Source organism: Solenopsis invicta, chromosome 16 (assembly GCF_016802725.1).
Source record: "Solenopsis invicta isolate M01_SB chromosome 16, UNIL_Sinv_3.0, whole genome shotgun sequence".
In the NCBI taxonomy this organism is placed as follows: domain Eukaryota; kingdom Metazoa; phylum Arthropoda; class Insecta; order Hymenoptera; family Formicidae; genus Solenopsis; species Solenopsis invicta.
In genome coordinates, this window is record NC_052679.1 from 1,576,825 (window position 1) to 1,589,045 (window position 12,221).

General features: G+C 37.2%; 1 protein-coding gene across 2 annotated transcripts in view; it reads left to right on the forward strand.

Annotated features, from left to right (window-relative positions):
- The first annotated feature begins 23 nt into the window (after positions 1–23).
- LOC105196117 overlaps positions 24–12,221 on the forward strand; it is a 116,380-nt gene continuing 104,182 nt past the window's right edge. Inside the window, exon 1 of one of the 2 annotated variants that reach the window (XM_026131992.2) lies at positions 24–1,310. The gene's annotated coding sequence lies outside the window, so the exon portion shown is untranslated. The remainder of the gene's footprint in view (positions 1,311–12,221) is intronic. The other variant, XM_026131991.2, reaches the window with a different exon arrangement.

The following is a 12,221-nucleotide window of genomic DNA, read 5'->3' on the forward strand; positions in this document are numbered from 1 at the left end:
ATCGTTCCAAATCGCTCTCAACGGCCGGCGCCGTCCCGTGAAGTTTGGCGGTAGACGTCGTCCGCGCGCATGCGCGCGTCGAGTATATACTCCGTGCTGCACCGAGCGGCACCTTCAGTTTTCTCTTTACCGCGCGTGTGGTATCGTGCGTCGGATACGCGAGCGGATGTCAGACAGTCGTCCTCCATCCGTCCGTTCGCCCGTCTTCGTGCTGTTTCGGTCCGGATCGTCCGAGCGGCCCGCTTCGCACTGCTTCGGGCAGCCGCCCCCGCTTTCTTCGCGCAAACGGGAAATAGAGCGGAGAGCCAGAGCTTACTCCGTGGTGTGTGGATTAATCGACGGAGCTGCAGGGTACCCTTCCCCCTCCACCCCACCCCCCTCCTCCCTTCTTCGCGAATGCATCGCAGTCGAGCGACGCGCCGCGCGTCTCTAGGCCGACTTCAGGGCAGTGAAATACGGCGGGGAGGGTAGGAGAGCGCGAACTCGATGCTCGATGCGACGAGGATGCGAGCGCGCGGCCGATATCCTTGCGCCCAGGACTCCATGCTCGAGCCCCAGGATTCGCGCACGGCACCTGCCGCGAGGTACGTCGCGTGAAGTTTCCGCGTTCGATCTCGTTCAATCGAGCGATTAACGCGCGAGCACATCGCAGGTGCGCGTCGCGCGGACACACGCTCCAGTGTGTCATCGTCGGAATGGACCTGCCGGGCGCGATATCGCGTCGAGACTGCTCCGCGGCACTCTGACAAGCAGCCGTCACCGCGAAGCGCGGACACGCGTGTCAACGTCAATAAAACGTTAAGTGCCGATCGACACGCTCCTGTTTGAAGTTGGTCACGGATCGTGCGTCATCGAAGACACCCGGCGCGCGGCGCGAAGCTTCGCTGGCTTCGCTGTCGAGACTCGATCACGATGCAACGGCACGAATGGAATTCTCCAATGTACTTCTCGGTCGTTGGGAATCCCGAATCGGAGTAACACGTCGAGAAGCAGATCTGTGCATCCGCGGAGTCCTGAATCGACGAAAAGTAGTCGGCAGTGAGTGAAACGGACATCGCGAGTGAAACTTGGCGAGTTTATTCAGTCGCGTTCGCAGCTGGAGGGATCAGTGCGCGAGGCTGAAATCGCATTGCGTCGAGGTCCACCCCCGCAAGTGCATCGGATGCGTGAAAAAGTGCAGCTGCAGCAGCAGCAACAGCAGGGCGCCGGGAGGAGAGGTTAGGCGAGGCCGACAACAGGCCGACACCCACCGAGCAAGTCGATCAGCTGTTTCGCGGCGCCCCGACATCATCGTCGCGTTTCGGACGCAGGTACGTGCCAGTTTTCACTTTCCTCGCTGTCTCATTGCCTTTTGCGTCCGCGTGAACACGAGTGCACTCGACGAGATCGCTGATCTCGTCGAGAGGCGAGTGCACTGGCGCCCGCGCCCGGGTTTCGATACTCTCGAATATCGTCGGCCGTCTGCTTACGTGAATCTTGGCCTCATCCATAATGGCAATCAATCTGGGATATTTTACGGCTCGCTTCGTAGACGCGCGTCGATGATAATGTAAATAACCACTGATAGGGAACAAAGAGGTGTGTAATCGATCGGATGGCAACAGCTGCGTTCTCCATTTTTGTTTATAAAGATTCAATAAAAAAAAACCCCTCGCGAGACACAGAACATTAGATATTTTATCATATTTTATCACACATTTATAATACGATGGATTGTCGATACAGTGCGCTTGTATGTGTCTTTTCTGTGACTCGAATAAATCGCTTAAATATCTCAGGAAAATTGATTTACATTGGTGTAGTTTGCAGTCTTTTGATTGTACACAGATAGAATATTTTCATAGAATTATCTTCCAAATCGTGATAGTCGTGGAACAACATGTATATTTCGAAGAATTTTATTAATTTTAGTGAAATTTAGTCGACCTATTTTATATTTTATTGTGATAGACATTAATAAATCAGGGAAAATAACAAAATTCTTTGAAATATCGTGTCCCACGCCTACCATGATTTTAAGAAAAAATTCTCTTAGTAACAAATATCCAAAATTAGATGTATCTACAATTCGATGATGCATCGAGCGAATTTTGTTTGATGTACGAAGAAATAAATCGAGGTATAGGAGGATTCATCTAAAATTCCCCTGAAGAGCTGCTAAATAGCCACTCGATATCGATTGTCGTTATCGTAGACTTGAAAAATTCAGCATAAAGTTGATATTCCCGAATGCATCCGGCCTGAGCGAGTACGACGCACTGCTCCACTTTTTCGGTACAGCCCGCAAGCTCAGGGCTGTTTTAACTGTTGGGTTTGATTAGGGTGACGCTTTTGTGACGACTCTTCCTTGTAATTTATTTCACCAGGATGCAATCGTCGCTTTTTTTCTTTCACTTGAAAAATATATCCTTAGGATTGTCGACTAAGATGCACGACCGTCTGCTTACGTCAGTATACTAGATTTCCTGGAGAAATCAATAGCCTTGCAACAAAAGACGAATATACGCTAATTTATGACGTATTACTAGTACACGGTGTCTTGGCAATTTTAACTGGTCTGATCACCGAAGCAAAATTCTATTGCGACTTTGGCAATTTTGTTGGTTTGAGTTATCAAACTGCTGTTTTCAAGAGCAAGTACCGTTTTTTAGCCTCTTGATTTTTGACTCAAACTCTTTTTGTTGTGTGCAAGTATAAATTGCATATTCACGACTTTGATTTACATTCATCTGTACACTCAGAGAAAAATTCATAGCGATGGCAATTATAAAAGACCATACAGGTTTTATGTGTAGAATTAATGTACATACTTGGTTCAATAAACTATTTTATCATTGTTGCAACCAAAGTTATAGTTTGTATCGCCACGGCAACAATATTTGTACAATTATTAATTTATAGCGAAATAGCCTCTCAACTAGGTCTAATTACATGTAGACCTTACTACGAATAATTTATGACAATTACGAACTTCCAGTTTACGTACGGCCGATTAAGTATAAACGACCGGAATACCTATCATAACAGTAGGTCAGTGGTGCAGGGCCCTAAGTGTGAAAGGAATGCGAATGAGCTTCCCGCGAGTTTCAGCCAGTTCAATTTTTCCTACATTTGCATTACTATTTTTCTAGCTGATCCAACAATTTTAATATAAATAGTTACTATATTTTCTTAGTTCATATAACTTATTATTTTTATTACAACTTTGTAATTTGTAATACATATAGTTGAAGTTATTTGTTTACTTTATACGTTGTTGATACGATAATTTTGTCTCTGAGTGTACTAGAGAAATATATAGTAATTTAGATAAATTAATTCTTTTGTCTCATTCTTTTTGTCAAGTCTGTTTATATAAAATGCAAACATTATTTTTATTAGTAAATAAACGCGAATTTCAAATCCGCGAATATGCCTTTGCAAATATAGGTATTATTGTTAATAATGCATCAGATCATATATAGCATCAGAAAAAATATCAGTAACGCAACTTCCGCTAGATAAAGAATACTGTTGAGATGACTATTAAAGAAATAATAGCTACAAGTGACAAGAAAACGTTATACTCTATGAATGTTTCCTCTTTTTCTTCACTAATTGCGTCGCGTGTCGCGTAAGAACATTTCAAACGTATCCCTCACTTTGTTTACGACGCTTGCAATGCGGAGGGGGATGCACAGGTGGCCACTCTTTTTTACGATGCTGGAATGTGACGAGGAGGGCGTGAAGTTGCAAGGTCAAGTCACACATATAGAACACTCGTAATATCCGTTATAGCATTTTAACTGCACGCAGTAAAACGTTGAATTTCAAAGAAGGTACTTATTATTTTCGGTTCAGTAAATTTTCTTTTTAGCGCGACAGAGATTTCAAATCAGATATTATCGAATAATTTATTAGGCTAAAGGAAAGTCTCCAATACTGGCGTACCATTTTGTTTTCGGCTAACAAACTTAAAATATATAAAGACAAACTAGAAAGTGTCTTCTATCAGATGGTGTAGCAGTTTTTATAATTAATTATTATTGTTTCATATTTTGTAATAATTTATGTTTTTGCAACATAACTCAAAACAAGCGTCTGAAAAATTGGATCTCAAAACTGGCACAGTAACAGCAAAATTCAAACGACCTCGTAGGAGTTAATTATGAAATAAATTGATAAACTATAGTAAAACTATAAGATTAGTTAATCAATTTATTTTATAGTTAATTATGAAATCAATTTATAAAAATACGTTTTTATGCTAATATATTAAACAACATAGTTTATAAAATTAAAAGGTTAAAATTGAATCCTTCTTTCATACTTTTTTTGGCACTTTATTAATGGATCTATCGCAACCGACGTCATTTTTTTTTGTTCTTTAAGATATTAAAGATGTGAAAAAAACGAAACAGAATTAGGAAAGCAATATTAGAAATTTTCCTCTAACAAAAATTTTGTTGAATTATGAACGTTAAATTATATGTAGGAAAGCAGCGAGAGTGTGGCTTAAGCTAGTTTTACGTTCATCACACGTAATGCGTTCTTATACGTCACAGTTATACGTTTTAGACTACTTTCTACTGCGTTAAAATTTTTGTCGGCCCGCTCTCACCATGCGTCGCATCAAATGTTAATGACGCAAAAAGTCTCCACTTTCACAGTGTTTTCCGAACAATACGGCTCTAGATGGTGAAATCACTATTCCAGGAACATAAGGACCGTTCTGTAATACCGTAATCGTAGTCGTAAGTGATTATAAGGCTTACTTGCATGTCTATTTCTACCGATGTTAATTAGCTTTAATTACAGTTTAATTTCCTTTTTATTTTTTTTTTTTAGATTTATGAATAAGAAAAATCGAGATTAAAGTTAATTTACGTTAATAGAAATGGATGAACAACTGCGTCTTACAATACTTTGCATCAACTTACAACTTATTCTTATTGTTCTATTCATGGCCTTTACGGCATATATCGCGGCGAACAATTGACGTTTTTACTGCGATTATATATTATTGCGAAAACAATCGGCGAATCACGTCTGCTGACGATTTTTTTCTCGGCGACTTACGTAACGTGGTTGATTCTTAACTCGACGTACGAGAACACGGGAACTGGAAGCGACTCATTAAAAGCGTACCTTTGCTTCCATACTAAATGTTATTATACTTAAGGGATTATAAAACCCTATAATGAATCGAAAAGCTCGTTTTGAAAAATAATATTTTGAGAACAATATGTTTAAAGTTTAATAATACTTTTTCAATATTGAGCCATGTAGGACTAAAGACCTCTGAATCATTTCAGATATATTTCACAATTATTCCTGGTGTATTATCGGTTTTATTTCTATATATTTTTTTTTAGTAATAAGTGCAAGATAGAAACGATGCGTAGAATTGATAACTAATAGTGCTAATCTTGCGTTTTCACGAGATTAATCAAGTGATAAACAGCGTGTGTAATGTATAACTGTGCGTTTCGCGAATTGACGCAACGCGACGTTGTGGCCTATTTGAACGAAATCTTGCACGCAGTGTTACGTAAGTCGAGTTCAGGAACTCGAGAGATGAATATGCGTAATCAGTCTACGCGAAAGCAAAACGAAAGACTATTAATACCGTCTGCCCTAGAACAAAAAGAGCAGCAGCGTAATTTTTCTTGTCGCGCGCAGTCGATGCGTTTGACGTGCAAGGCATTCACATACGTTACATATACTCGTACACTGTACAAAGCGCCCCAGTTTTGTTTGACGAAAGATTCTTCGATGTAATTTGTATCGATTTTCATGCGATAAGAATAAATCGGCTGTCGCAATTACGCGTTCATTCTATACTCAACGATTTGAGTGCGCGCGAACTTTCTCCGAAAGGACCATTGCGAAACTTACCCGATTTACGACAGTAAAGTGAATTGAAGGTCTTTGGATAGATAGTACCGAAGAAACATCGGTATTTCGAGCCACAACTCTGTTTACCATCGAATTTATATTTCGCCGATTCGATCGTCGCTCGCGCGTCGAATGTTATGTCGATAAAGGTCGTTATTACATAAAACGAGATTCCCCGATATCGCACGATATTTAGTTTCTTCGGAAATTCTGAGGGAAATAATTTCTCTTTTGTTTTGCTGTTCTTCTTTTCTCTCTTTTCTGAGATTTTTACAATTGGCTTCGCTTAAACATGCACGCTTGAATTCTGGGATAATTAGACAACGTCTTGAGAAGGCTTCATGAATAGATATATATGTTTGACATAGATATCGTACGAGCAACATCATGCGATATGAACGATAAGTGTATTAAAATATCAAGAGCATCTTTGTACCAATTTAAACAGATTACGTAATTGATTTCAATCAGTATCTTTTTTTAGATATAATTTTATCAAAGTTGATTTATGTTACAACTTTATCTTTAAGGCCTGCTAATTTATTTGATTAGATGATGATTTTATTTGAAAAAAATCAATGAGAAAACACTGAGAGACAAACATGATTACAATTACCATAATTTAACATAATCCACAGTCGTTTTTAGTGCCAACTACATATTTACAGTTGTTTTAACCATGCAAATTGTATTTTGATTATTATTACTATGCAAATAGTAAACGAATATCTAAAAAATAGTTATATTCACTATAATTGTGATTGCATTTACTATATACAAATTATATATATGCAAATTATTATTATTAACATTATTACAGTAATAACTATAAAACTGGAACCTAACCTTGTAAATATACCAAGTATCAAGCCAAATGATACCAAATACTAAACGCTTTTTCTCAATGAATAGTTTATCACCTCAGATTCTTAAATCAACTATTCGCTATACTACTTTTTTGTGCCTCTCTTTTACATTAATTGGTTCTTTAATTACTATAATTAATGAATGAAATTTATTTCAGGCAGTATGAATTTTATTTTAAGTTTTTATCAGGAGAGCAAGATAAAAATAAAAAAAGTGATTGAAAGTTATTTCTGTTAAGATCGCATCATTGAGAGAGAAACTTATCGCGATTGTTTTTCGCGTTTAACGGAGACGCGTGTGCTGCGTATGCAACGAGAGATAAGGCAATCAAGCATGTAACGAGTCGCACATGTCGCGTGCTCATCACGCGAACATTATTATGGGGCTGCTACCGCAACTGCCGCATTTGCGAATAGGGGAACGCGGAACAAAGCGCTCGTTGCTGCGAATATACTGCTCAAGTCAGGAGCGGATTAAGTTGAAAACGAATCGCTTATTTCGGCGATTGAATCTCGAATTATTATATTATAAATTTCCATTGTGAAACGAACATTTGACTGTGAAATTAAGTAGAAAAAAAAGCAAGAGTTTGTCGTCTAATCTTTGTAGCGCATTTATACTTCAGAAACTTTCTGCCTTGTAGTTGTTTCTGTCCCATTAACATACATTAACATCGGCAACGAGCAATGAATTAGGTAAAAGAATTAATTAATAAATTTACTCGAAGATGCTCAAATGAAATTAGATGTGAACAATTCTCTTTAACACAAGAAACATATTGATATAAGCAATAAAAAGCAAAAAAATTAAAAGTTCAAAAATGATGTACATAAATTAATTATAAAGCACCATCGTGAGACGAGCGTATGTAAATTTTACATAATAAAAATTTATTAATTACAATTAAAAAATTTTTTACAGTAATTAAATAATCGCCATAAATTGTCATTATTTACTGAACGGAATGGGGTAGACTTCAAATGGAGAACATTATGTTACGGCATGTTCTGATTTTTTTTTTTTGTTATTGTCAAGAACGGGCACTGAAGTTAGATTATAAATATCTTCTATTTAAAAGCCCCTAGTTAAAAAGACGTATCCTGCATAATGTTATAGTCCGTCATTAATTTCATCCATTGAAAGCTAGATTAGATGATTGACGCTCTATTACTACCAATTTTGTGGTTGAATATATGTCACAATATGAGTCATGTCTACTTTTATTATCTCAAATAATTTTTTAAATAAATAATTATGAAATATTTATTACTTACAATGATGAATGTAACACGAATGAAATATTATTAATTCTCTTTGAGACAGTAATTAAATACTTTTTCCCCATAATAAAATCGCAAAATTGATTCCGTACCTTGATCGAGGTTAAATGATTCACGATGTATGCGCTTAAATGCATATATCATGCCTTTATTTGACTACAAGAAAAAAAAAGAAATCGACCGCAAATACTGCCAGGGCCATCGAGTTTTCTTTCGATGCGGCCCTGACACTCTCCGGAGCTACCTCTCCTGCATCGCCATAAGCGGAACCTAGTCCTCTCGGAAGTTCCTTTGTACGACGTCGAACAACAATGGCAATCGCGATGAATTAATACCTTTTTACGGCCATTTATCGCACTATCGGCAATCATTTCTACGATATCACGCCGCTGCTCCGGCGCGATCTCAATCGTTCTGATTGCAGCTTACGCGCGAAGTGCAAGCCGAGAACAATAGCAATAATACGCGGCAATTTAAAGCACAGTTACTTGCATACCTGATTTATGATTCGATGAAAGGTAATCTGCCGTTATCTGGGAGGCTTCGTCGTAATAGGATTTCTGCTCGACTTAATTTTTACTTGCTGGAATATTCACCGTTAAAAATTAGGAAGTTGTGCAGAGCATGTACGGGAAGTCCTAATCTGATTCAACTGTTAATAAGAATTTAGTCTGTAGCTTGCTCTGATAATAGCTTGCTTCGTCCATCGATTTCCGACACTTAATACGTTCGCTAATTATTAATTTCAAATGACTCGTGCCTCGTGACGCGACAAAATCGTGACTTGGTACGAATAGCCCGAATTATGTGACCGAGGCATGAATCATTCCTTTCCTCACCTACGGATCTATTTTGCGAGCGAGCAGATGGTGACAGACGTGTCCAGTCATTCGGCGTACCTCCGCCTTTAGCAACCACGCGATCGCGAATTGGTATAATAGGAGGGTGAACGCGAATGCGAACGCTCGCACATCCAATTTCCACGCGTTCTCCGACGGATTCTCCCCCATTTCGTTTCACCCGCATAGCGACCCTCAGCATTCCGAACGCAGTCTAACCACCCTCCTGCGGGGACTCCAGAGATGCGTACGTCAATGCGAGACAATTTAGCTTTCTCCTGCTTCTTCCTAGTCGATGTAGCAATGGTGTACCGATATTTTCGAGACAAAAGCTCGAAACGATAAATAAGTATATTTTATGAAATTAATTTAAGCTCTTTGAATACTTTCTTTTGAAAATTTTTGAAAAGTTGGTTTTCATCGAAACGTTCAGGTAATTAATGCGTGTTTGCTTCTTCATTTTTATTGTTGGTTTGTTACAAAAGTTGATTTAAATTAATTGAATTAACTTTTCATATCGCGTCAATTTTGATTTCTATACTATGCCTCGTAAAAAAAAAGAAATTTAAATGGTTCAAACTTATATATCATACCGTGTGTTTAGAACGAGATGTTATCTAGTCGGAAAACGATGTTCTTGATGAGAGTAGATTGTAGTGCTTGATATTTAGACACTGACAGCCTACGCTGTTAAATATTAAAGGATCAAATTTAATCTAATTCCTTCAAGTAATATTTTCTTATTTTAACTTTCATGTGTGTCGAAATGTATATTTTAACATAACATCGTACATCAAAATTATTATTTAATATTTATAACATATGATACATATCAGACATTATTTTATAATTACGTATCTTTTCATAGGCAAAATATCAAATTGTCTGATCGGAAAGTTTAGCCTAAGTCTCAACGTGTCACGGAATGCATTAATAAAATTAATATTAACTGGACAAATTATTAATTGGAACAAATATACATTACTTTGATTAATCGCGGACTATTTTATAAAATGTTAATTAGTAAAACTGTATTATTTTATCTTTCAACTGTTTCTTCTCTCCTAAACGTGCAAGAGGAGTACAGGCGTGTGCCTTATATCTAGAAAACCATTACTATAACATATCGCTGACGCCGCGATGTCTGGCGATCATTCACTCTGCTCTATCTCCTACTTTTCTCTTTTTCAACCTATCTCGTTTGCTTTTACCTTCCATTCTGTTTATCGCATTACTACCGATATCTCGCCAATATCTAGCTAATTTAGTCGGCGAGCCGTGCAAGAATCTTTTTTATGCGAGCGTAATAGAGCGTTGAAATTGAATCATGAGTCATCGAATCGAATGTACTTTTCATGCGGTAAGTATCGCTTGCTTCGTCCCGATGTGGAATATAGAATTACCGAAAAAATAACTCGGAGGAGCTTCATTAACGTTAATTAGAAATAGGCTCCCGTGATGAATCTACAATTAAAAATTAATTAACTACACCTTAGCAATTATACGCGGTTATTTGCGGAATTAAAGCGAACGGACAAGCGTGTCGGAGGTTAAGTCGCGAGGTTGAAATGTTAAGCGGTCATCCAGGCGAAATCTAATATGGAATCATGAAAAATATTTGAAATTAAAATATTCTTGGTACTTTATTGACATTTTCACCCACACGACGTTTGCGCTTATAGTCGCTGACATTTCTCGAAAGCAGTGCATGCCTTTCTCCGCTGAGCCATTCCGATTCTCTCGATGAGATTATTTTAACAGACTTACGAACATCTTTGCTCGTGCTTTTCTCGCCGCATCTTCCTTTACTTAGGAAGTTAACTTTCTAACCGTGTTTTTTTCAATCCAAGCATTTTTGAAGAATTCTCGTAATATTAGAGTATCGTTATATTCTTGTATATTGTAATAATTACTCTATTCACTTAATTGTGTCAAAGTATTATAGATATTCAAAAAAATCACAAAGCTTAAACTTCTTGTTAATAATACTCTACTACCATGAGAATTTTTTAAAAGCGTTCGGATCGAAAAAGACACGTTTAGAAGATTAGAAGGTTAAATAATTAAATTGATTGGAGGAAATAATGATAGATTTTAGATATAACAATTTCAATGAAACAAAATGTATTACTTCTTATGATGATATGAATTATTTGTAACGTACACATTATTTTTAAGTTTCATTTGTGTCAAAATTTATTATTTTAACACTAAACATATGGTTTGAAAAATGTATTCATCTAATTAATCTATTTTTTAATTGAATTGTTTAGTTTTAAAACAAATAGTTTCTATATCATATCTTAATAAAGAATAATAAACTAAAATATCAAATTTAGTAGAAGAAAGTCGCCAATACTGACACTGCCCTGCTAAAGCGGCACTCCTTTATTTCTCGGAACAATACACTGTATTATTATACCGATAAAAACATGATCTACTTAGATAATTAAAGAAATAAAAACCCATAGTTCATACATTCACAGCTTTTTTCAGTACAAAATTTGTTGAAAACAAATTTTTGAAAAGCTCGTACGATTTTCTCTGGCAAATTGCATAATTTAAATGAGTATTGATGGTATTACAATCATTTTTGTAATACTATGTGATAGTAAAAATACTATGTTAAATAAATATTTAATTTACTATCACATAAACCATTAATATGTTCACAACAGTAATAAGAACAAGATATATTTTATGCTAGATTAACGGTACACAAACAAAAGAAACGTCGTATCCTGAAGTCATTCATGTTCTATTATAAAGAGTATGATTTTATGAAAGGCTGACAAGACGAACGGAAATCCATCTATTATTATTCTGTTTGTACTACATCCTACGCGTATTATACACATGCACTGCGACACGCACGGAATCTATTTTGAAATTGATGCAAACCCATACGGCTTCTTAATTCTTTCTTAACGTCTGCTTAAATTATCGATTGCAAGTCAACAGTCTGTTCGTCGCGGATACGTCATTCCGTCGATGAGAAGTGGAGTGTTGCGAAGAGCCACTTGACGAGCTAAATTCAATAGTAGCTGCATACAATAAGATGTTCTGCGGACAATACGTTTGAAAATAACGCTAAAGAATAACAGAATAGATGCATAAGCGATACGTATAATTATACGAATACAGAAAGAAGAGAAGAGAGCGAATCGCGAAAAGAAAGAGGAGCGGAGAGCGGAGTTTGCATTTTTATGCTAAGACGTTGCGGTAGCATATTTATCTTACTGATTCTAAATAGCGGTTTTCGTTACGTAAATATTTTTGCGCTCGAGACGTCTAAAATCAATATTTATCTCGGCCAACAATAATCCCCCGATTTTACGTGATGGTTCTGCACGCTCGT